Consider the following 24,685-nt stretch of genomic DNA (forward strand, 5'->3'; position numbering starts at 1 on the left):
AGAGTAAATATTTATGTATATATTTCTTCTCCCCAGTAGTATTCTAATTTTTTTGCCAGAGTATATACTCCTTCACTCAAGTGCAATTAGAGGCTGGATGACTCCCAAATTCTTGCTCTTCATCATGTAAATCAAAAAGCAAGGTCCACTCTCAGCCTTCCTAGAACATACTCAGTTCTCTGGGCTGTCCCTCCCAGTATGTGGACACAAGCCAGTGTGAGGCCATCATGATATCTTCTTCTATAGCAGCAGCATCAATAGGCAATTCTGGCTATATATGGTTGCAATGTGCTTGTTGTCTGCTTCTTTGCCTTCAGAAGCCCCCTTGGGTTCTATTGGCCCCCCACATGTACCCCCACCCCACCCAGTGTAGGCCCCATGAGCTTCCATTTCTCAATCTGTTGCCTTCCAGAGAATCCCCTTTGTTCCTGTTAGGCTGCCTTGCGTTCTGTCTTTAATAGTCTGATGGGTTCCACAGTGATATTCTGAAGAAGTTATAGAATTCATATGCTTGGGTAAAAGTTTCAGAAGAGAAGAAGCAGAATATTGATAAGTGGTTAAATTTCATGGAATTAAAGCATTTTTGCAAAGAACTATTTTGGGATCCAACATGGCGTCGGGCACCGATAGATCAAGTCTCTGACCCCTTCAGCTGTGTGAGCATAGGGAGTCGTAAACTGTCTAAATGCTGTTTGCTCAGGATCACTAGGCAATGCTGAGCTGACGTGAATCTGGGGGGGACAGTCTAGGCCTCTTGGAACACACACTGAGCCCGGATTAGCTGCATTCAAGCTCCGGTTCACCTGCTTCTTGTGACTCAGCACTAATGATACCCCTGAAATAACTGGTTGGCCCTTCTGAACTTACAGAGGTAAAAGCCAACCGAGCTTTCATAGGCAGTGGCCACAGGATTCGAACGAGGCTTGGGAGAGACAGTCAGGACCCATCTGTTGCATTGGTCACCCAGCAAAGGGAACGAATGGACACCATTTGCATGGGATACCACCATGGCAGAGAAGTGACATCACTGGCAGAGGAGATAACTTCATTGAAACCAGCGGCTACAGGTGTGTAATCCCCTAGCCATCCCTCTCCACACAGCGGGGAAACCTTAAAGGCCCCTCACAGTTCTCCTGCAAGGGCCCCTCCCCAGTTATCCTGGAGAGCGCTATAGCCACACTGAGGGAATCAGGAGTGGCGTGGGCCTCCTGGCGACCGCTCCCAACAGTGCTGACAACTGAGGTCCCTTGCACCAGCTACCAGGGGCGTGGCTACCGGAGGGCAAGCAAATTCACTAGGAGTTCTCAGCCCCAAGCTCTACAAACTTAGGGTCTGAGGGAGGCAAACAGGGAGAGTGTGCTCAGGCGTTCATGAAAACAGGGCTCCCAGGAGCAGCAGACCTGGCATGTAGCCAGTATTCTGGTGAGCGTCACAGGTAAGCGGGGTCTGGCTTGAGGAAACACAAGAGAAGGCCGTAGGCACTCAGTATTGGAGACCAACCCAGTTTGGGAGGAAGAGCTGCTGCACAGTGATTTAGTAAATCTTTGTTCATTGAATGGATGAATAACTTACAGTTGCCAAACTACATTGGTTTATCTTGTAACAAGTAGAGGTAGACAAATTTTTTAAGCAGGATTCACATTCAGACAACTATCTCGAGAGACAGGAAGTTGCTGTGATAACAGTGTTCAGGTTGGATTGGAAGAAATTTGGAGATAAGAGGCTTTACAAGAAAAAAATGATGGTCCAACAATAGTAGTGATGGTGGAAAAGCGTGTGTGTGTGTGTGTGTGTGTGTGTGTGTGTGTGTGTAGGAATTGTTGGTTATGAGTGACACTTGGAGTAATAACACCTGATAGCTTGCAATATCAGGAGTAAAGGATTATTGGAGAGGAGGTTGAGAAAAATGAAAGTGTGACTTAATTCTACATTTCTTTGAGAGAATGTGGCAAAAATAACACTTATCATAGTGGAGAAAAATCTAAGATATAAAAAGAAAGATGAATTTATTTTGCTTTAAGTTGTTTTTAAAAATTATGGAATGTGTATCACATAAAATTTACCATTTTAACTATTTTTAAATGTGCAGTTCAGCAGCATTAAATTCATTTATGTTGTCATGCAATGATCACCACTATTTATCTTTAGAACATTTTATCTTCTCATAATGAAACTCTATACCAAGTCAAAAATAACTCCTTGCCCCCCTCACCCCCAGTTCCTGGCAACTTCCATTCTACTTTCTGTCCCTGTAACTTTGGCTGTTCTAGGTGTCTTGTATAAATGGTAGCATTACAGTATTTGACCTTTTCTGATTGTAGTTTTTCACTTATCATAGTAACTTTGAGGTTCATCCATGGTGTAGCATATGTCAGAACTTCACCCCTTTTTTTAAAGTGACTATTCCATTGTGTTTATGCATTCGTCCCTTGATGAACATTGTGTTGCTTTAGCCTTTTGGCTCTTATGGATTGTGTTTCTGTGAACATTGTTGTACGAATATCTTTAAATCTCTGCTTTTACTTCTTTGGGGTACTCACACAGGACTGGAATTGCTGTATCCTATGGTAATTCCATGTTTACTATTTTGAAGTACCACTATACTGACTTTCATTTCAGGTGAACGGTGCTTGAGTTGGTGGAGAGTGTCAGAAGGTAGGACTGGACCTTGGCTGAAGGTACTTCTAGGCAGAGATTCCAGTTGAAGGAGCCTCCCAGATGTGATGAAAAAGGGGAGGTGGTGAATTAGTTTGAGGAAGGACAAAGGAAGGTATTGAGTGAAGGACTAAGTCAAGTCGTAGGAAAGAGAAGCAGTGAAGGGAGCCAGTCAATGAGACAGAAAAGGAGCAATCAGTGTTAAGAACAGAACCAAGAGTGTTGATATACACTTAACTCAAACTCATCCATATTCATTGAGTACTCTGTCAAGAACTTCTTTTCAGATGAATAAGCTTCTATTTAAGGATGACATTACTTTCAAGGGTTCAGGTGCAATAGGTCACAGATCACTACTGAGCGTTGAATTTCTGAGGCATAGATACTTTTCGAAAAGTTCCTAGAAATACTAAAAAAGCAGAGAATCTCTTATTCTTTTGTTGGCTGTTCTCCATTTCCTCTTTTGCATTAATAATTTTACAGTTACATTTTCCCCCCAATGTTTTATGGAATTATGACACACATAAAGAAAAGTGAGCAAGCCAACGTGGATAACTCTGTGACTTCTCAGAGAGTGCCATGTAGCTAGGTAATCAACATCCAGATCAAGAAACACAGCACTGACCTTACCCCAGCGGTTCCCTGCATGCCTCATTTATCCTGTATCAGCATTGTTCACATTTCTGGCACCATAGCATAATTTTTCCACGTCATATTCATATGCAAGTAACTAGACTTTCGGGTAACTTCCAGTTTGAGGCTATTATAAATAATAATATATGAACATCATTACAGTTTCTTATTGAAATAGGGATTTGGTATTATGTTTTACCTATTTAAGTTGCCATTGCTTCAATCATTCAAATGTCTTTTCTACCCAGTGCTTTCTCCCCTTACCTAATTATCTTTATTGTTAATACAAGATATGTTTTCCTTAATATTAGTTTTGAAAGTACAAAGTACCACAAGGAATTGAGGTTCTTTAAAAAATCTGTATTTACTTTCATTAACATTTTCTTTTTAAAGCATCTATTTTAATTTTTTTCTCATCTACCCAGATTATGCCTCTTAAATGTGTGTTGAATCTGTCAAAATTCTTCATCCCTTAATGAGGTGAATTGTTCAGCCCTGAAACAAATATTTTAATTTTGGCACCATGATGAGTTGGAGGCAGAGTAGCTCTTGTATCTTAATGCAGTTTGTTATTAAATTTATATCATAATTTGCATAGCAATAAAAGGAAATTGAGAATTAGCAAAATCTACATTGTGATATGAAATTTTTCTTTTCAGATGACTGCTTTGGTATAAAAATTGAATTACTAATTCAAAATTGATGAGGAGTTTTTATCAATCTGGATATTTAGGAATTGAGTTGAAATTTTCTATGCATATGAGACATGTATAAAAATCTATTCTAAACGTTTGTACAGTTATTTGTGTGTGTGTCTGTTTATCTGTTAACATATTCACTGAAGCATTCTTCACAGAAAGAACACTAGAAGACCATGAGTGGATGACTGAAGTTCTGTCTAACTGGGGAATGGAAGAAGAAAATAAGCTGTACTTTAGAAAAAAAAATATGCCAAATATGAATTCTTTAACAACCCAATGGTAAGTGAAATCTCCATTAACAGTCAATAAAAATCAAATGAATCAGTTAAATTTTACATGAAGAATATGGTCACTATCAATAAAATACAGTTCCGTTTAGTGATTCTGGCCCTTTAAAATTATACTCACATTTCTTATTCTAACAATGATTAGTCACCATGATAAAAGCAGTTCAGACACATATAAAACATTTCTTTGGCCTTACTTGCAAAATCTCAATTGAGATGCATTTAGTCATTTAACTTAAAAAATATAGGTAAACCTACTTTGGAGGCATTATTGCTTTTTTCTTGCCTTAGAGAAAAACTAGACAAAGCAACTGTACATTTAACTTTGAGATAAATTTTTATAGGTCCTCAAATGTATTCCAAAATGTAGTTTAAGTTTTCTTCACAATATTTAGGAAACTTAAGTAAAAAATTTTCTAAAACAAAAATAGATTGGTAATTATTGGGAATGTGTAGCTTAGCCAGAAATTTAAGATTGACATAAATCTTGATGCTTCAAATTATTTTGTTTTTAGTGAAATAATTTTTGAGCTAAATAGAAATGAGATAAAGAGTAGCATATTATATAGCAAATACTACTTTCATTATAATCCTCTTTAAAAGAAAATAAATGTATGTCACATTCTAATGAAGACTAGGGATCTAGAGAAGTCAGAATAGCCTCTGGGCTCATTAGTTTAAATTGTTTTTGTCTCTGCAGCAGTAGCATTTTTTTACACAAAGTTTTGGATAATTGGATTGAAATGATCCTTTATAAAAATATATGATACACACCATAATAGAATATTTTCAAACTCTGAAAGATCTCTTACATTCTCTTTTATTTTAACCTATTAATAGAAACATAATGGGATGATCTTTGACAAAGAAAATAAGAGTTCTAACAAAAATTAAATAGATTTGAAGGAAAAGTGTTTTCTTGTTGCAAATCTTTATTAAAAGCTAGAATTTAAAATTTGTATTTAAAGAAATATGGTTTGGTGCTCATTTCTGTTTTATTATTATTATTATTGTTATTTGTAATTTAAATAATATGAGACATTCACTTTGTACAGTTGGAGCCAATGGTTCAACTGGGTGATCTGACAATATCTGGATATAGTTTTGGTTGTAGGACTGGGGGTGGGGTGGGGGTCAGCAGGAGCAGTGCCAAAAGTGGGCAAAGTTCGAATTCTGCTGAACACCCTCTAAGGGTCAGGACAGCCCCAAAACACTGGATTATTAGACAAAATGTTAGTAGAACTGCTGTTGAAAAACTCTGTCCTAGAGGAAATATAGTAGAATATATTTTTTCAAACTTGTCTGATCATAAAATTTACCTAAGGGAGTCCCAGTACTTATTAAAAACACAGACTCCAAGACCTAACCAGACCTACGGAATCAGAAACTCCAGGAATGAGGTCTGGGAATTTCTATTTTAAACAACTGCTGTGGGTGAATTTTATGATTAAACAAGTTTGGGAAAACAGTAGGTGGAAAGAATTGGACTTTTAGTTCCCACTCTGAGTCCTTGTTTCTCTATGTTCTTGACTGTGAACCTGGGTACAGCCTTTGCCCTTGACTTCTGTGAGCCTTGATTTTGTAAAATGGGTCAGTAGTCTTTTCGTACCTGGTAGAGTAGTTGGAGGATTTGGGGAAGAGATGTGGGAACAAGCTCATTGTCAACTTGAGGGCAGTGTCCTATGACTCCAGGTCGGAGCATCTCTCTGCATCACTGTCATCTGGGCCCAACTCTACCTGGGAAAATGCCTGAGGGTACAGTCCAAGGACCAGCATTTTCAGAAGCACTTAATGTGGATTTTAGATACATTGGCTTAAGGATCTTCTGCTTTAGATTTCTATACTGGTCATAATTCAAACTTTTCTAGCATGGGTTTAGCGATAATGTATCCTTTATTTTTGCCAGTATTTTTTTCCAGAGCATATGGTGTCTTTTGCAACTGAAACCAATGGTGAAATATCCCCAACACAAATTTTACAAGTAAATATATATTTCCATTAAAATATGTAAGAAATCACATAATAATGGGAAAAATTTAGGTCCTTATTAGGCATGCTCATATTTTGACATGTTGACTTGAATGTTTAATTTTTTTGAGGGGGGTGGCAAAAAGCTAACCAAACAAACAAACAAACAAAGAACCAACCAAACAAAAAGCTGGGTAAAGAATGCCCTAAATCAATACATCCCCCTAAAAATATATTTCTTCTCAGTTCTGGCCAGTTGTCAAAGGATTTTAAACATTTAAAAATGTATGCTATGAAAGGAAACTTTAGAGTTTTGCTTTGTGATGTGTGTATAGGTTATGTTATTCTTTTGAAAAATCAAAATTCTCAGTAAATTGAAGACATTTTATCAATAGATACATAGTATTAGCATTTATAATAAACACCTTCAATTCTATTTGTGATAAAATACTTAGCAATTAAATGAATGGAGGGATATTCAGATATATTTGTTTCATATACCAACATCTTTAATAGCTGTGACAGAAATACTGACATAGAATTGTAAGATATTCTTAGCTGAATCATGAATGCTGGTTATCTAATTAAAAATCTCCTTACTTTTGTGTCTGTTAGATTCATTTCTTCCAAACTAGCAGTTATTTGGGGGGGAGCATTTTCCTAAGATATTGTCATTACAATAAATGAACAGTTTATTTTAATTTTGATAGATTGGTAGATTTGGTATCAGAAGCTCTGCAGTTGTTTTTCACAGGTTAATGTTGAGCTATGTCTTCATAAGGATTGAAGCTAAGCTCTAGGCATTCCTGAACTCACTCAGTATTCTCTGGTATTTCATAAAGATAACTTTTAATATTTCCAATACAATATGATTTTAATCTATTAGTCAGGCATATCTACCATAGATTTGTTTCCTGTGGGCTTTTCAATATGGGCATGCTTTATTTTCATACTTCAGAATATTTTAGAAATATGATTAATTTTCAGATGTTTTTCTGAAGGCTGCTTCTATGCCACTGGGTTTCACAGAGCCCCCCTCCATCTGAATGTTAGGGTAAATGACAACCTCAGGACTCCCAACTCTCAGCTCCCTGTAGGCTTCACTATTGTATTGTGACTCGGTGGTGGGGTGGAGGTTTTCCTTCTATCTCCTTTCCCAAATCCTCCTCTTACATAGTTATATTGCTTTAATGCAAATCATAAAAACAAGAAAAAATGTAGGCTTTGGAATTAGATAGTCCTGCATGTGCCCCTGACCTCTTCTCTCCACTGAGGCAATGTCTCCACTTTTTAAAAGGTTTCTTCTTTGTCTAGTGTGACCTCCATAACTCTCTTTTAAAAATTTAATTGGTTTGGTTTAATAACTTGGAAAGCACTCAAACTAAAAAAACTACTTGCCTGTTTTACATGTCAATTAATTAATATCTGTGGCTCATTAAATTAAAAAAAATTTAGTAAATTACTTTAAAAATGTAAATATGTACTATTGGCATTTCCCTGAATAGACTTTAAAAATAAAGTACATTGTTGTAGTTAATAATTTCTCTTACTTTCAGTTCTTCCATTTGTTTATTCATAGGGATTTCTATTTTCTTCTTTTAATGAGACATTAATGCACTTCCAGTGTCTTATTAAGGACACTGAGCATGGCCACACACACAGAGTGACTCCCTTTCATTCTCCTTTCCGTGACCAATGTGTGCCCCCATCTCAGTTAATTACTACTGTATAACCCAGTCTTCCAAACCTTAATGGTTTAAAGGACCCACCTGCATTTTGCCAACCATTTTGAGGGGCAGGGATTTAAGAAGAGTTTGCTTCATCTCTGAAGCACTTTGACTCAGTGGTTAGAGAAGATTCAAGGTCCCCTTCTAAGCTGTCCCTTTTACCACACATGCTGTGACACTCAACTCCTGTCCTCTCTTTCTCCTTCTGTGAGGCGTTTCGTCTTCCAGAGTTTTTCCAGTTTCACTGGGCTTCTCACCCACGGGGGTTTCCAGATAATCACATTTCCTGTGTGGCATCTGACTTGCAGAAGTCAAGTTGGTTTGAAAGCCATCAGGCTAGGACATATCTAGAACTGGCAAAGGGTTACTTCTACAATTTTATTTTGGTCCAAGCAGTGATAGGCTTACACTGATTCAGGGTGGATGGAGAAACAAAATCCACCTTTTCATGGTTTAAAGCCAAGATGCAATTGCAGAAGGACACGTGGGATGGGAAATATGGTTGCAGTCCTCTTTGGAAAAAACTCAGCCTGCCATACTGCCCCATGACAGAACTATGGAAGATAAGAGGTTGTATATTCTCATCAGCAAAGTGAAGTTGGCTCAACTTCCTGTCTTTAATAATTGAATCAGGATTGTGGTCTTCTATGGTATAACACAAGGAAATCAATAGGTAAACCTGTCAACTCACAAAAAAAAAACATGGGAAAAGATGAGAAATATAGGACTTCACCCTATAGATGATATCCAGCTTTACAAAAAGACAATCAACTAGTTTATAATTTTGATGTTTGATATTGATATTGTTTAGTTTTTCATACTTACATTTGATTGGTAAAAGGCTACAAAATCATTGTTTCCATAATATTAGGGGAGAGTCTAACTTTTTCTTCCAGATATTTCTAAGTTCAAGCACATATACTGAAATCCATGGCTTCTTACATGCAGAAGAACAGGGAAAGAAATCCTGGAAAAAATTTACATCCTTCTAAGAAGATATGGTTTATATTTTTCTACTAAAGGAACATCAAAGGTAAATTAAGTATCTGTAATATGTTATGTAAGATTATTAGCTGTAAATTAAAACAGACTTTTTACTTTGTTATATTTATGATTTTATTACCTGATATCAGGAGGTGGTGATATTTTTTGTATTTTAAAGATTTATCATGATATGTTTAAAAATTGTTCAGTTTTATTTCAAACTAGTTTCTATATATCTTTGAGGATATCTGGATGCTCTTATTTCTGTACCACATATGTTGTTAATTTTTCCCTACCCTGAATTTACTCCTTTCTCTCTATCCAAGACTGAAGGTTTTGAGGTCCAACATAGATTATACCTTTAATTTTCTCCCTGCACCTGCACCTTTTTTTCTTTCTTTTTGGAACTAAAGATTGGATGTTCAATGTTCAGTACCACTGAGGTATATCCACAGTCAGTTTCATATTTTTTTGTGGGGGATAGGGTCTTCCTAAGTTCTTAGGGTCTTGCTAAGTTGTTGAAGGTGGTCTTGAATTTGGGATTTTCCTGCCTCAGCCTCCCAAATGGCTGGAATTTCAGGAGTGTGCCATTGTGCCCAGCTACAACTTTTCCACATATCCCAGTCATAAGACTGGTCTTGCTCACTTCTGACCTTCTCTTAATCAACATCAACAGAACAGTTAGTAACACCCATCTGAGTCCTTTATTACTATTTAGTTATTTTGTGTGTGCTGTTGTCTTTCCTTAGGTAGATGATAAATTCCTAGAAGAATTTATGATGTTATGATCAGGGAATAATGGATGTGTTGGTTTGTTGGTATGTTGGACCTATACACACCATTACATAGATATACATGTGGAGATAGTCACATCCATACATATGGTCTCTTAGACATGTGTATATTCCATAGCTTTTAGCACTGTCTATTCTATGTTTCTATGTATAGTCTATGACCACTAATAGTCTGTGGTTTATAAGTGTTGATATTTTGTGCAATCCATTGAGATTTTTCAAGTAATATTCCTTTGAAGATTTTCATAAGAGGGTATTTTAATTTTGTATTCATGAATTTGTTATTGTCAGTGACAACACTGTTCCTTCTTTATGGATGAACTGTCATTTCTCTGAAATAATTATTCTTATAATTATTTGTGTTTGGCAATTTCCCCTGTTGCATTTCTAGGTCTGTTGAAATAAGTCTGTTAAATCTTGCCTGATTGTCTGCATATACATGCAATCTGCAAACTCATATTCTTCTTTTGTGCTGGAGATGTTCATTTATTGTTTTTTTTTAAGAGAGAGTGAGAGAGGAGAGAGAGAGAGAGAGAGAGAGAGAGAGAGAGAGAGAGAGAGAGAATTTTTTATTTATTTTTTAGTTCTCGGCGGACACAACATCTTTGTTGGTATGTGGTGCTGAGGATCGAACCCGTGTCGCACGCATGGCAGGCGAGCGCGCTACCGCTTGAGCCACATCCCCAGCCCCTCATTTATTGTTTATTTGACAATTTTCCCCATTCTCATCATTTGACATTTTAAATTCTTAGTCTTGACCAGTTGTAACTCCAGGTATACCTTGGCTTGTGGCTAACTCTAATCTCTGCCTTTGTCTTTACTTGGACTTCTCTTTAATTTTTTGTATCTCTTATAAGGATACTAGTTATGTTTAAAGCCCACCTGAATCATCTAGAATGATCTTATCTCGAGATCCTTATCTTAACCACATCTCCAAAGACTATTTATTTTTTATTTTTTCCCCAAATAAGGTCCCATTCAAAGTTTCCAGGGTTAGGATATGGACATTTCTTTTGGGGAAGGAAAGCCACCATTCAACCCACCACAGAAAGCCATTGAAATAGCATTAACAAGGGAGAGAAATGATCAAATGAGTATCTTAAGAAGATTAAGATAGGCACAGAGAGGAGTTTAAGATATCAAGAAGAGAAAGTGATAGAGGGAGAGAGAAATCAGGGGTCAGAAATAGGGGAGGCAATGAGGAAATACTGGAGGAAAGAGGGAGACAGAAATTGACCAGAGGTATGGATACTAATTAGAAGATCATTTCAGTAATCCAGAGTGGAGGTAGTAGAATCTGACCTGGAATGGACAGCATTGGAGAGAAGAGAGGAATGGCTACCATATCAAATGGCACATGGACAGGCTGATATAAAAGAAGAGGAAGCAGTTAATAATGTTCTTAGAGAAATATTCCTGGAGAAAGAGATAGAGAAAGGAATAAAATCAATTAAAAAATCATTAGAAGTCACTCTCTAAGAAACAGTAATCTTAGTTCGAGAAGGATGAAGCCATTATTCTCTGATGAGCTTTTCTTGGGCATTTTAAACTAGTTTACAAATTTCTACATTAAAATGTTAGGATGAATAACTGTCTACTTTTATTATTAAGGTTTTAAGCTCCATCTTAACCATTTCAATGAGGTTGCTCTTTTCCTAAATGTTTCTATTATATACAGTAACATAATAGGTATATTTTAAACAAATGTTTGCTGGGATTAACATTTTACTTTTAACTTATGAGAAAAACAAATGGCTTCTAGAGCTGGACCTGTAGCTCAGGGGAAGAGCACTTGCTCAACATGCATGAGGCACTGGGTTCAATCTACAGTACTGCAAAAGAGGAAGAAGGGAAGACTGAGAGAAATGGCTTCTCAATCCAGTCAATCATGTTTATCTCATTCTTACCACAGTGATTCTTGACTGGAAGATGTGATAATGTCTCTTTAATTCCTATATTCTTACTTCTTCAACAGGTCTCTCTTTAAAACACACAGCCCATTTTATTTTCACTTTACTCTTCATTTCCTTTCCCTCCCACTCATTAATTATATAACAGAACAGGCCATGTTCCTTCTAAAAGATTCAGGGTCTGACTTTGCTATCCATCAGTGCATAATATTCTTTTAATTAGCTCATGTTTCAGTCAATATATGGAAATGACGTTATGTTCTCTGCCAAAGTAAAAATGTGAGGATGTTAGATCTCTTCAGTGATTGTGATACAAAATGTGTAGATTATCTAAAGTCAAATATAACATTTTTACCTGGCATGGAGGCTGTGTCCTGTCCTTCTCAATGAGGAGGTTTGATTGATTTCACTTTGTGAAGATGTAACAGCTGTTTGGGAGTTAAATACCTCTACTGTAAGTGTTGGAGATTGTCTGTAACTTAGATTTGCAGAGAAATCTCTACTTATCTTTCCATCTCTTCCCTTATACCCTCACATACATGTTTAAGTTCTGCTAACCATGCCAACCCAGGCTTGTAGTGTTATGCCTTAAATAGAAGAACAAAAATTGGTCAAGACAAAAAGACTCATCATGCTTCTTACTGCCTTCCAGTGTTTCTCAAGCTTGGTTTTCCTTTCATTTGAATGATCAAGTTATATTCACTTCTACAGCATCACTGGACAGGGATGGTTTTATCCCATGTTCATATAAATCAGACATTTAATTATCAAATCAGTGTCTATCAAGGAATACATTTTTTAAAAATATAACAGTAAGAGTACATTTTCCTTCCTTCCCCATTTTTCCATTGGTCCTATGCTAGATCTTTGTTATTTTCTTTTCTGCCTTATTCATCAATGGTCTTAAGAACTATGGTCATTGATTAGATTAAAATGCTTAAGAACAGAGACATAGATAAATTTTTGCTCTACTAGTTGTCATAGTTGTGAAAGCCTATTTATAAATTACAATGAAATTTCTTTGTCTTTGGATAAGGTTGCTAATATTGCTGAATATTTTCTCTCTCATTCTGTGTGCATGTGTGCGCACGCCCACACACACACTGCTACAAAAGTTTAGTGCATATGGGATCAGTGAGATCTTGTTAAAATGCAGATATTGATTCACTAGGTCTGGGGTGGGGCCTGATAATTTGCATTTTCAAAAAGATCCTAGTGGATAAAGATTTTCCTGACCTGAGACCATACTGCTATGGCAAAGTTTTAGAGAACAGATGCATTTTGTCCAATTTTTATTATACATTGAACCTCAGAATTTAGTACTTCTCCAAGTTATTAACCTATCACAGAATAATATGACCCAATGATTTCCCATGACCAGCTCTAACTCTCAGAGATTTCCCAGAAAAGAAATAGCTGTTCATGTTACCAGTTTGCCTTGAAAATCAGACACAGTCCACTGCCAGATAATTTCCCTGAGCTCAGCCATAGGAGCTTCCTTCTTGTAAAGCAAGATAGTCACACAGCCCTTCTGGTTGTTTCCTGTGGTGTATTACGTAGTACACAACTATGAGGCGTGGTTGTAGCCTAATGAAGCAGGACACATGGTCCCCTTTACCTTTTTCCTAACTGCTACAGAAGCTCAAACCAACCTACTTCCCTTTACGGAAATACCATAATTTGAAACCTGGATTAGGAAAACGTGTTCAAAAGTCATTGTTTCCTATCTTCTCTCTCTGAATCCTGGAAATGATGAATAAAGACAATAGAGAGTTTAAAATAGAATGTGTGTGTGTATGCCCGCACATATGCATGTGTTACATTGCCGCAGTCTGGCTGGGCACAATTCAGGAGCCACTTGTCAAAAGAAACAAACTTTATTTTTAAAACTACAAACGCCAAACAAAACAGCTCCTCAGGAAAAACCCTCAGAGCCCAACTGCCACCACCGGCTTCCAGAAGCCTCTCCCCACACAAACCACACCACCTCCCACAATCCTCCTGCTCTTGAGGCCGATTGGCTGGGTCGCGTGGGCGGAGCCAAAGAAGTCCCCCAATGAGCAGTTCCGTAGTCTGAAGGGCAGGGAAACAGCCCAATGAATATCACCGCAGAGGAGCCAATCAGCTAGATGTTGCTGGGGCCACTGTGAGCCAATCATCAGCTGGCAGTCTGAAGGGCAGGGAAACAGCCCAATGAACATCACCACAGAGGAGCCAATCAGCTAGATGTTGCTGGGGCCACTGTGAGCCAATCATCAGCCGGCAGCTGGGAGTTTGCTGGCAGCTGGAAGTTTTCTGGGGCCCCTTTGGCTGTGGCTCTCAACATCTCCCCCTCTCTGTTTAAACAACAAGCATGTGGCTTAGGGACCGTGCCTGCCTTAGGTTGTCCAATACTACATATGGTCCTTACCCGTCTTCGGATGAGCTGACCTCAGGGCGTCAGCCTCCTGTCTTAGGTTGGTACCATTGTAATTGGATCTTACCCGTCATTGACTACCGGTCCAGTATACAGCCACACCTGTGGAGAGGTACCGGCGGGGGGGGTGAGGCTCTTTGCCTCACCTCTGTTGGCCCCCAAATAGCTGAACAATCATGACAAGCAGAAGAGAGGAAGATATACCAAGCCAATTGACAGCTCTTGTTGGAAAAATTGTACCACCGATGACATCATCAGCAAAAATACTCCAACACTACCACAAGTCGCTGCACCAACAGATAGTTCACAATGCATACAAGTGAGTTAAGCGGTTCAGTGATGGCTATTGCAGAGACTGTAGATTAGTTTTATCTTTGTCTTCACCGGCACAGGGATGAAGATAGGAATTCTGGCAATAATGGCTAAAGAAAAAATTATATAACATTCTAGAAGGTACTAAAAGAAAACAATTTTCTTAACAATTTACATTGTCTTCACTGGCACTGGGATGAAGATAGAAATTTTGGCAATAATGGCTAAAGAAAACATTGTGTAACATTCCAGAAGGCACTAAAAGAAAACAATTTTCTTAACAATTTACATTGTCTTCACTGGCACTGGGATGAAGATAAGAATTTTGTCAATAATGGTTAATATTAATAATTGTGTAACATTCTAGAAGGCACTAAAAGAAAACAATTTTCTTAACAATTTACATTATCTTGAAAAGAATTATTAAATATAATGAAAAGGATAGGTGAAAGTAAACAAACAGATCTGTTAACCTTTTTTTGTTTACATATTAAAACAATTCTTAACAGTTATTTACCCAATTTAAATTAAACTATTTAAATCACGTGAATAAAAAAAAATTTTTGGATCCATTTTTTTTTTATGAGCACTCATCATATATGATATATGGACATATGTACATTCAAACACAAAACACAAGTGTGCACACATAATATAATACATACAACACATAACATAATGGTAAAGGCCTTATAACTTTTTACAGGTGAAATCTCCATTGCAATGTTTAAAAACTCTATAGTAAAAAAAAAATATATAGAACTGATCAGCAAAACATTAACCTAGGTCTATATGAGCTCAAAAAACAAAATAGAATAAAATAGATATTGAAAAAAGCATCCTGGTTCTGTTGCAGATGTAAGGATAGCCAAATTGGAGTTTTGGATATCAGCTGTTATGGATTTGAGCCAAATCATCTTCTTTTTGGTCTGTAGAAATTGCTTTAGTTAATCTCTCTGGAATCCAAATCGGCTGCTGTTCTCCCTGTGGAAACACAAAAATAGGCCCCCAACTCCAGACAATCACTGGGTCAGGACTTTAGTTAATCTCTCCGGAATCCAAATCGGCTGCTGTTCTTCCTGTGGAAACACACAAACAGACCCCCGACTCCAGACAATTACTGGGTCAGGACCTTTCCATTGTCCTGTTAGAATATCTTTCCAAAGTACCTTGGGCTTAGTACATTTTTTGGACACATATGCCTTTCTGCAGCACTAAGTCCTGATGAATCCAAATTTAAAAAGTTTAGAGTAAAAAGGGTTATTTTAAGTTTATCTTTGGGGAATATATACCCCTTCCCAATTCCGTCTTTTTGCTTTAATAAGTACATTTTAATAGTTTGATGAGCTCTTTCAACTATGCCTTGTCCCTGTGGATTGTATGGGATTCCTGTTATATGAGTAATGCCAAATGATGAACAAAATTGTTTAAAAGAAGTAGACGTATAACCAGGGGCATTATCTGTTTTTAACTGTTTTGGAATGCCCACAGTGGCAAAATTTTGTAAGCAATGAGCTATAACATCTTTAGTTTTTTCTCCGGCATGAAGGGAGCCCATCAAAAATCCAGAAGAAGTATCAACTGTAACATGCAAATATTTTAATTTTCCAAATTCTGGCAAGTGTGTGACGTCCATCTGCCAAATATGGTTAGGTATTAATCCTCTAGGATTGACTCCAAGATTAACTTGTGGTAAAAAGGTCACACAATTTTGACATTGTTTTATTATTTGTCTAGCTTGCTCCTTAGTTATTTTAAAACGCTTTTGTAAAGTATTAGCATTGACATGGAACCTTTTATGAAAATTTATAGCTTCTTCTAGTATAGAGAAAATATGTACGTCATGTGTAGTTTTATCTGCTAAATCATTGCCCAAACTAAGGGCTCCAGGCAATCCTGTATGTGCCCTGATATGTCCTATAAAGAATGGATCTTTTCTGTCCCAGATTAAACTTTGTATAGTGGAAAATAAAGAGAAAACAGTAGAAGAAGGGGAAATCCTACCAGCATCTTCAAGGGATACTATAGCATTAACTATATACTGACTATCAGAAAATAAATTAAATACAGAATCTTTAAACATCACAAAAGTTTGTAATACTGCATTAAGTTCTACCTTTTGAGCTGATTGTTTGGGTACTAAAAATGTAAAAGTTCGATCAGGGGTAACTATTGCTGCTGTACCATTATTTGACCCATCAGTGAATATATTTGGAGCATTCATGATAGGTGTTTTTCTTGTCATTTTTGGAAAAATTACAGGATGCAATGACGAAAAAGACAATAAAGGATTAGATGGTAAGTGGTTATCAAATGAAACATTAGATTTGCACATGATTATTGCCCAAGTATTTAACTCATTAGCTAATTCATCAATTTGATTCATAGTATATGGAGTAATAATTTTATTAGGAGAAATTCCAAACACTGCCTTTGCTGTTTTTATTCCTTTGAGTATTAATTGTCCTACAGCCTCAGGATACCTAGTAAGAATATTGTTAGGAGAATAAGATAAATGTATCCATAATAATGGACCTTCTTGCCAAAATACTCCTGTAGGAATATTTTTTGTTGATAGTACAATAAATAATAAAGGCAAACTTATATCAATTCTATCCAAATGCATATTTTCCATATATGTTTCAATGATTTTTAATGCCTTTCTTGCTTCAGGCGTTAACATTCGGGGTGAATTTGGATCTGATGGACCTTTTAGGATATCAAATAAAGGTCCCAATTCTCCTGTTGGAATACCTAGATAAGGCCTTATCCAATTTATGTCTCCTAATAACTTTTGAAAGTCATTAAGTGATTTGAGTTGATCTACTCGTATTTGAATTTTTGGTGGACGGACCATGGTTGAGGATAATAGAACTCCCAAATAATTAATTGGAAAATTTAATTGTACTTTATCTAGATTATCTATAGATTATAATTTTTTAATAAGTTTGTAAGTGTGGCATAACATTCTAGCAATGTGTTTTTAGCTTTGTGTGCTAATAATATGTCATCCATATAGTGAAATATTTGTAGCTCAGGATTTTGATTTCTAAGTGGCTGGATTACTTTGTTAACATAAATTTGACACATAGTTGGGCTGTTAGCCATCCCTTGAGGGAGTACTTTCCATTCATATCTCTGATCAGGACCTTCATGATTCAGTGCAGGGATAGTAAATGCAAAACGTGGACTATCCTCAGGATGAATTGGAATTGAAAAAAAACAATCTTTAATATCTATAACTAAAACATACCAAGTTTTTGGCAAAGCAGACAACTGAGGAATCCCCGATTGAGCAGGTCCCATAATGACCATTTCATTATTAATGGCTCTTAAATCTTGCAATAATCTCCATTTACCAGATTTCTTTTTGATGACAAAAATGGGAGTATTATGGGGAGATACAGAAGGTTGTATATGTCCTTCCACTAATTGTTGTTTGACCAGATCATGGGCTACTTGTATCTTTTCTTTAGTCAAGGGCCCATACTGGTCTTTCTGATTTCCAGGTAATTTTTATTGTCTCAGTGGCCCTTTGTGAAAATCCAACCCATGTCTGTCTGTTCCTTGATTTATTTGTATTGGTGCTGATAACGCCAAGGTCGCGGGTTCGATCCCCGTACGGGCCACCAAATGCCGCAGTCTGGCTGGGCACAATTCAGGAGCCACTTGTCAAAAGAAACAAACTTTATTTTTAAAACTACAAACGCCAAACAAAACAGCTCCTCAGGAAAAACCCTCAGAGCCCAACTGCCACCACCGGCTTCCAGAAGCCTCTCCCCACACAAACCACACCACCTCCCACAATCCTCCTGCTCTTGAGGCCGATTGGCTGGGTCGCGTGGGCGGAGCCAAAGAAGTCCCCCAATGAGCAGTTCCGTAGTCTGAAGGGCAGGGAAACAGCCCAATGAATATCACCGCAGAGGAGCCAATCAGCTAGATGTTGCTGGGGCCACTGTGAGCCAATCATCAGCTGGCAGTCTGAAGGGCAGGGAAACAGCCCAATGAACATCACTTGTCACTTGTTAATTTTAATAAAACTGTATCAAGTTCCTGATTATTTAAGGGTGTAGTGACATAGGTTTTTTAAAAAATTTCTTTTCTTTTTGTCATATTATATTGAAATTGTATTTAGGTAATGTTTGCCCAAGGAATACATTATGTAACATTATAAACATACAAAAAGAAATATTGCAAAACATGTATCCATTTCAAGACTCCTATGTATTTTTTTAGGAACCATGGCCTTTGCAGTTTTTCAGCGAATTTGGCACTAGTGATATTTATGTGTCTCTGGCGGTCAAAAAAAAAAAAAAAAAAAAAAAAAAAAACCACGGAGCACAAACTAACTATGGATTCTGCTTTAAGGTACAGGCTTAATATTTTGGTAGATCAATAAAGCAAGCCTCAGCCTTTTAGGTGAGCTTGAGTTTCTTTTAATTTCTTTTAATAAAGAGACAGCTTTCTCTTATATATAGGAGAATTTTAGTGGCTTTTATTTCAACAGGTGTTACCTTCAAGATATGCATTAACGATAAACAATGTGCTGTGGCCCTTCTAGCCTAACAAAGCAGGAGGACCCCGAGACCTCAAAATGCTCTGTGCAAAAGAAGAGCAGAGTAGGATGTGCTGGGTGATCACGATTAGATTGTTTAAGATAATCTCACTGGAGGCATGAATTTCTATTAAATGCTGTGAGTACCATAAAAGTTTGAAAATATCTGTAGTTGAAAATGCAAAGAAGAGTGAATCCTAATATGAATCTTTGTGGCTGCATGAGAAAGAAGAAACATAGCCACCACCAAATGCATGTATTTTTTAATCTAAAAGATAAACATTTGCAGAGTAAAGTGGAATGGGCTAATACTTTATCTTTTGTTTATGAAGTAATATTCCATTTCTGGAAATTCTCTGATTTTTATTTTTTATTTTTGCAAGAGTATTATATCCATATCCAGTATAACTGAATGGATTTCTCTCACATACAACTTAGTCTACGTTTATACAACATTGCTTACAATTCAGTGTGAAGTGTGTTTAAAATGTGTCTGCCTGGATATGTTTCATGCGATTGTTTTATGTTCCATTAAAGTGTTTTATAAATTACATTCTAGCTTAAGAATTACAACTTACTTCTAGTAGAACACAAAAAAATTGTATGATTTTCCTATGAGCATATTTTTAAATCATCCACTTGGGTGTTAAATGGAAATTACAACTTCCATAAGCATAATTTGTTGAATTTTTTTGTTTTTGTTTTTGAAAAAGTAAAATACAAAGAGTATGTCTGGGCACTTTATTTAGTATCATTTACTGCCAAAGTTGCCAAAATATACAAATTACTATTTTTCTTAATCCTTTGTTTAAATTAGAAGTTTCAGCATTTACCCAGATATTCTTTATAATTTATGCCTGATCACTAATATAATTTATTAACTTATAGATTTCATATTCTATGCATAGCATATATGATTCACTTATTACCACATAAAGATTTAGATTATTAACAGAGTGTGTTTTCTAAAACTAGCTTTTTGATATATTTAGATGTTAAAATCAGAGAAATGGAGTCTTATAGAATCCCTGGGTTCTGCCCTTTCGTTAGGCTGAAGAGTGTACACTTCACTTAACATAATCAAGTTCTCAGCTTATGTATTTTCTAGGTCCACTTTGGACCTAGAAGTTTTTCTGCTGCCATTTCCATATTTGCCACTCGGTAGCACTTCAAAACATTACTAGCATCCTGGGTAAGAGAGAGATCAGGGTAAAGAAGGATAGAACAATCATAATCAGATAAGTGATCAGACTAGCTTTGGAGGAAATTTTTATTTTTTATTTAAAAAAATTAAGTTGAGGTAAAATTCTGATATTAATAATTAATCAAACTATTTTAATGTGAACATTTCATTGACATTTAGTGCATTCAAAGTGTGCAACCATCACTTCCATCTAATTCCAAAATATTTTCATCACCACAAAATGTACCCATTAAGCAGTATCTCAGAGAATCTCAGCTGCCATTGATTTTACGAGGATACACTTTGTGATATTACAAAAAAATTTAAAAAATGATGCCAATATAATTATGACAGGTGACTTTTACATCACTTTTGATATTTGTTTTACTTTTATTTAAATAGTTATTATAGACTTATTTAGACTTACCTAGAAATTTGCAATATTTCACCTTTGCATGCACAGACTTACTTATATATACATGTACATATGTCTATATATGTAGACATTGATATATGTATATGTGTATATGAAATTATAAGTGAAATAAATTAGTCAAGATATCTGTAAAACTTCTTCCTGTTCCAAGTCTGGCTTTCCTGAATCATTTTCATCTCAGAGTCATGGATACCTGTTACTTTCCACATAATGTCTGGCTTTGTGCCATCTTTGAAGAGACAAATGTTGTATTTTGAAATGCAATTGCAAGAATCAATGAAATATGTCAAAAATTTCCTTTAATTCTTACATCTTGGTGATGCTTAGTTTCTGGAAGATTGTTCCCTTTTTGCCTTTTCCCCTCATCTGATTATTCTCTAAGACCCTTTCAAGTCAGATTTCCAGTTCAAAGATGGTTTATTGTGTTAGATTTTTATAGCTGGTATAGTAAATTACCCCCAATTTAGAGACTTAAAATAACACAAACTTATTATCCTATATTCTTTTTTTCTTTTTGACAGTATTGTGGAATAAACTTGGCAATCTACCACTAAGCTATACCCCCACATTTTTATGTTTTATTTTGGTCAAGCGTTTTGCTAAGTTGCTCAGGCTGGCCTCAAACTTGTGATCCTCCTGTCTCAGCCTTCCTAGTTACTGGGATTGTAGGCATGTGACACTCCTCCCAGCTATCCTATACTCTTTTAGTTCAAGTCCAGAATGAGTCTTACTGGGTCACAGTCAAGGCTTGGCAGGGCTGCTTGCCCTTTGGAGTCTTCAGGGGAGAAACCACTTCCCTTGTCCTTTCCAGCCTTGTGAGGCCACACATATACCTTGGCTGGTGGCTATTCCTCCACTTTCAAAGACAGTAGTATCACTCCAAGTCCTTCTCTTGATACCAACTCTCTAGCTCTGTCCCTTCTGCCTTTCCCTTCCACTTATAAGCTCCTGGTGATTGCATTGGGTGCACGTGGAGAAGCCAGGATAATCCTCATCCCACAGTCAGCTGGCTAGCAACCTCAGTTTCCTTTTGTCATGTAGCCTAACATATTCACAGGTTCCAGGGATTAGGATGTGGACATCTTTCTGGGATGGTTATTCTACCTATCATAACAGTGTTCCCTTTTATTTCAATGACAAAACTTTTCCAGATGATGCCAGAAAAGGAGGCGAACATCCAGGAGTGCCTTTAACCTGTAGCCAATGAAAAACCAGACATGAAAGTGACACAGTCTGTCTTACATTTGAATATTAACAGATCTGGCCTCTCTTTGGAGAAATTCTAGTTACATATAGAATTGTAGAACATCGAAGACTTAGAAAAGTGGATTGCTCACATAGAATGTCCCAGTTATATATTCTCTCTTTCTCTCCCTTCAGTTAGAACTCTGATGGCTTCTCTGTTGTGGTATTTCATTCTTTTATCTGCCCCTCCATAGGACACAGAAATGTTAAAGTTGGCCCATGACTACCCTTGACAAGAGTTAAATGCCTACTAAAGGTCTTCAATGGCACCTAGGTACCTACCTAACACTGCAGGTGTCAGGAACAATACAGCTAGGAAGATAACCATCTTATTTGTAGGTAGCAGGTTTTTCAATGAAGAAGGTAGCCAATCCTCATGTTCCTTGTGAAAGTGTTGGTTTGAGGTTATTATCTATACTTCATAATGAACTTGACTAGGAATTAAGCTCTTCTTTCTTCTTTTTAAAGTTGTTGTAGGCTTAGAGTTGATTTAAAGTGAATTTCATTAGGTCCCATTAATGTCCTTCAAACCTTGAATTAAATAATTTTTAAAAGTTGGGAAACAATTGGATAAAGAAGTCAGCACAGAGAATTTTAAATGAGTGTGGGTTTGTATTCATGTTAGAAGCATAATCTTGAAACAATGACTCTCTCAATCCCCTCCCCCCAATTTTTTTTGTTTGTTTGCCTAATTACCAAATGTATCCACTTTGTTAGAATTAGTTTCAAGGAACTAGTACAGAAATAGCACTGTTGAACTATTTATATAAAATTTATCCTATGGGTAAGATTTGATTTCATGGTGTCATTCAATATTTTCTATACAGTACTCTTTGTGTGTGTGTGTCTGTGTGTGTGTGTGTGTGTGTGTGTGGGCGTGCGCGCTCATGCATGTCTGTGAGTGTGTGTGTCTGTGCACCTGTGTGGGTACATGAAGGAAGCCCATTTAAGGTGGACACTCAAGTACTGGGCAGAGTAGGTGTTGCTCAGAAGTTGTGTAGACAGATATGTGGGTCACAGACCCATACCTGGTGCCAGAGGGTTGCAGGTCAATAGGGGCTGGCACAGGTGGGACAAAGGGAGGTGCCAGAAGGGTGGCATGGGCAGGAAAACCCACCAGGAAACCTTGAGCTAGGTGGTGATGCTTAGGCTAGAGCTCGACCCCGGAAGCAGTGTTGTGGCCTGATTGGGGTTTTGAAGAACCTAAGGGCTGGCACCCTTAGGGGCGGGGCTTTTAGACCTGCCACTGAATTGCCATCTTACCTATCATTTGGACTCTGGCAGCCCCCGGAGGCAGGCATGGAGATGGTCATTCTCCTCCAGGTGATAAGGATAGTTCATGAGGGCCAACATGGAATCAACAGCAGCACATTCTTCTTCAAAGTCATCCTCCACACCTTCCATATACACTTCCACTGTCAGGCCCATTTGAGACCCAGCACCTGCTGGCTCAGGTGCTGCTGGGGCCTCGAGGTGATAGAACACAATGACCACCCTGCCAAATGCCAACATCATGCAGGTGGAAGGAGTAGATGGAACAGGGCTGATGAGAGCTAACATGAAGTTCATTATATCTTCATGAAATGGAAAGAATTGTGGAGTGTAGCCAAAATGTAAATAAATATGTATAAAAATAAATAATTTGAAATAATAAAAATTTAAAAGCTGCCAATATAACTGCCGCCCCCCACCCCTCAACAAAATAGCTTAGATCTAAAGGAGTAGTTTTCAGATTCAGATGAGGATTCCTTCAGGACAAGTTTGCTCATGGCAGTTAGCAGTCTTAATTTTTCTCAAACTAATAATCCCTTTAGAATCCAGACCTCCTACTTTCCCATTATGGCCAGCTGGCTCAGTCTGTCAGATGCTACCTCCTAAAAGTGAAGACCCCACATTTCTAATCTGCTACATTTTATTTTGAAACTCTGAAATCAGCTGGACTCCTCAGTGTTTTGTTTTTCTGAATATGAAGCCCAAAAGTATTATGAGAATAATTATTCTTGGTTATAATAATATTTAACCAAGAATGATATAGAGCCAAGAATTTTCCAGATAGGGCCCAATTGATAGTTTTACCAAAGACAAATTAATTCATCAATCATCAGAATGACAGTGAATTTTACAGTGTTGCTTAGGACATATGTGAGGTTTTTTAAATCTTTGGAATGTGCAGTATGACACCTTTCCCAAGTGAGCTTCCTTTTCACAAGACAAGGTACCAGTCCAAATGATTTTGCTGCAAACTATGTGAGTATGTAAGTAGAAATGTAAGTCTCAGTATAAAGTAATACCAGTATAAAATAATACTAGTGAGCAAGACCTTAATTTGGGAGCCTCAGTAAAACAAACAAATTAAAAACATATCTTTTTTAAATGTATTGTTGAAGGGCATTAAAAGATTTTCTGTCAAAATTTTGGTTGCTTTACTTGTCTGTTTGAAGGAAAATTACAAAATTATTTTTTATACTGATGATATATGATTAATGAAATAATATTTTATTGAATTACCAGGGTAGTAAAGTAAAAGTTGTAGCATTGTGTTTTTGTTTATTTATTTTGCAGTATGCCATGCAGCTGTACCAGAATTATATGCATCCATATCAAGACAGAAGTGGCTGCAGTTCTCAGAGTATATCACCAATGGTAAGGATCAATTTTTTGAACCTATATTTTATTTTATATTTATGTTATGTTAATTTGCTATTACTTTACAAATACATACTACAATACATTTACCATTTCCTTTTGGTCAACTAAAGTTATACTTTGTATGTATGATGTTATATTGAATTTTTTATACTTGGATAGCATATGTGTATGGTCTGCGATAAAAATCGTAGGACATATATGAAATATTCAATTATAATACATAATGTTAT

General features: G+C 36.8%; 1 pseudogene; it reads left to right on the top strand.

Annotated features, from left to right (window-relative positions):
• Positions 1-610: 610 nt before the first annotated feature.
• Positions 611-24,685, top strand: part of LOC144252305 (growth factor receptor-bound protein 14-like) — a 147,991-nt pseudogene continuing 123,916 nt past the window's right edge.

This window comes from Urocitellus parryii, unplaced genomic scaffold (assembly GCF_045843805.1).
Source record: "Urocitellus parryii isolate mUroPar1 unplaced genomic scaffold, mUroPar1.hap1 Scaffold_40, whole genome shotgun sequence".
Classification (NCBI taxonomy): domain Eukaryota; kingdom Metazoa; phylum Chordata; class Mammalia; order Rodentia; family Sciuridae; genus Urocitellus; species Urocitellus parryii.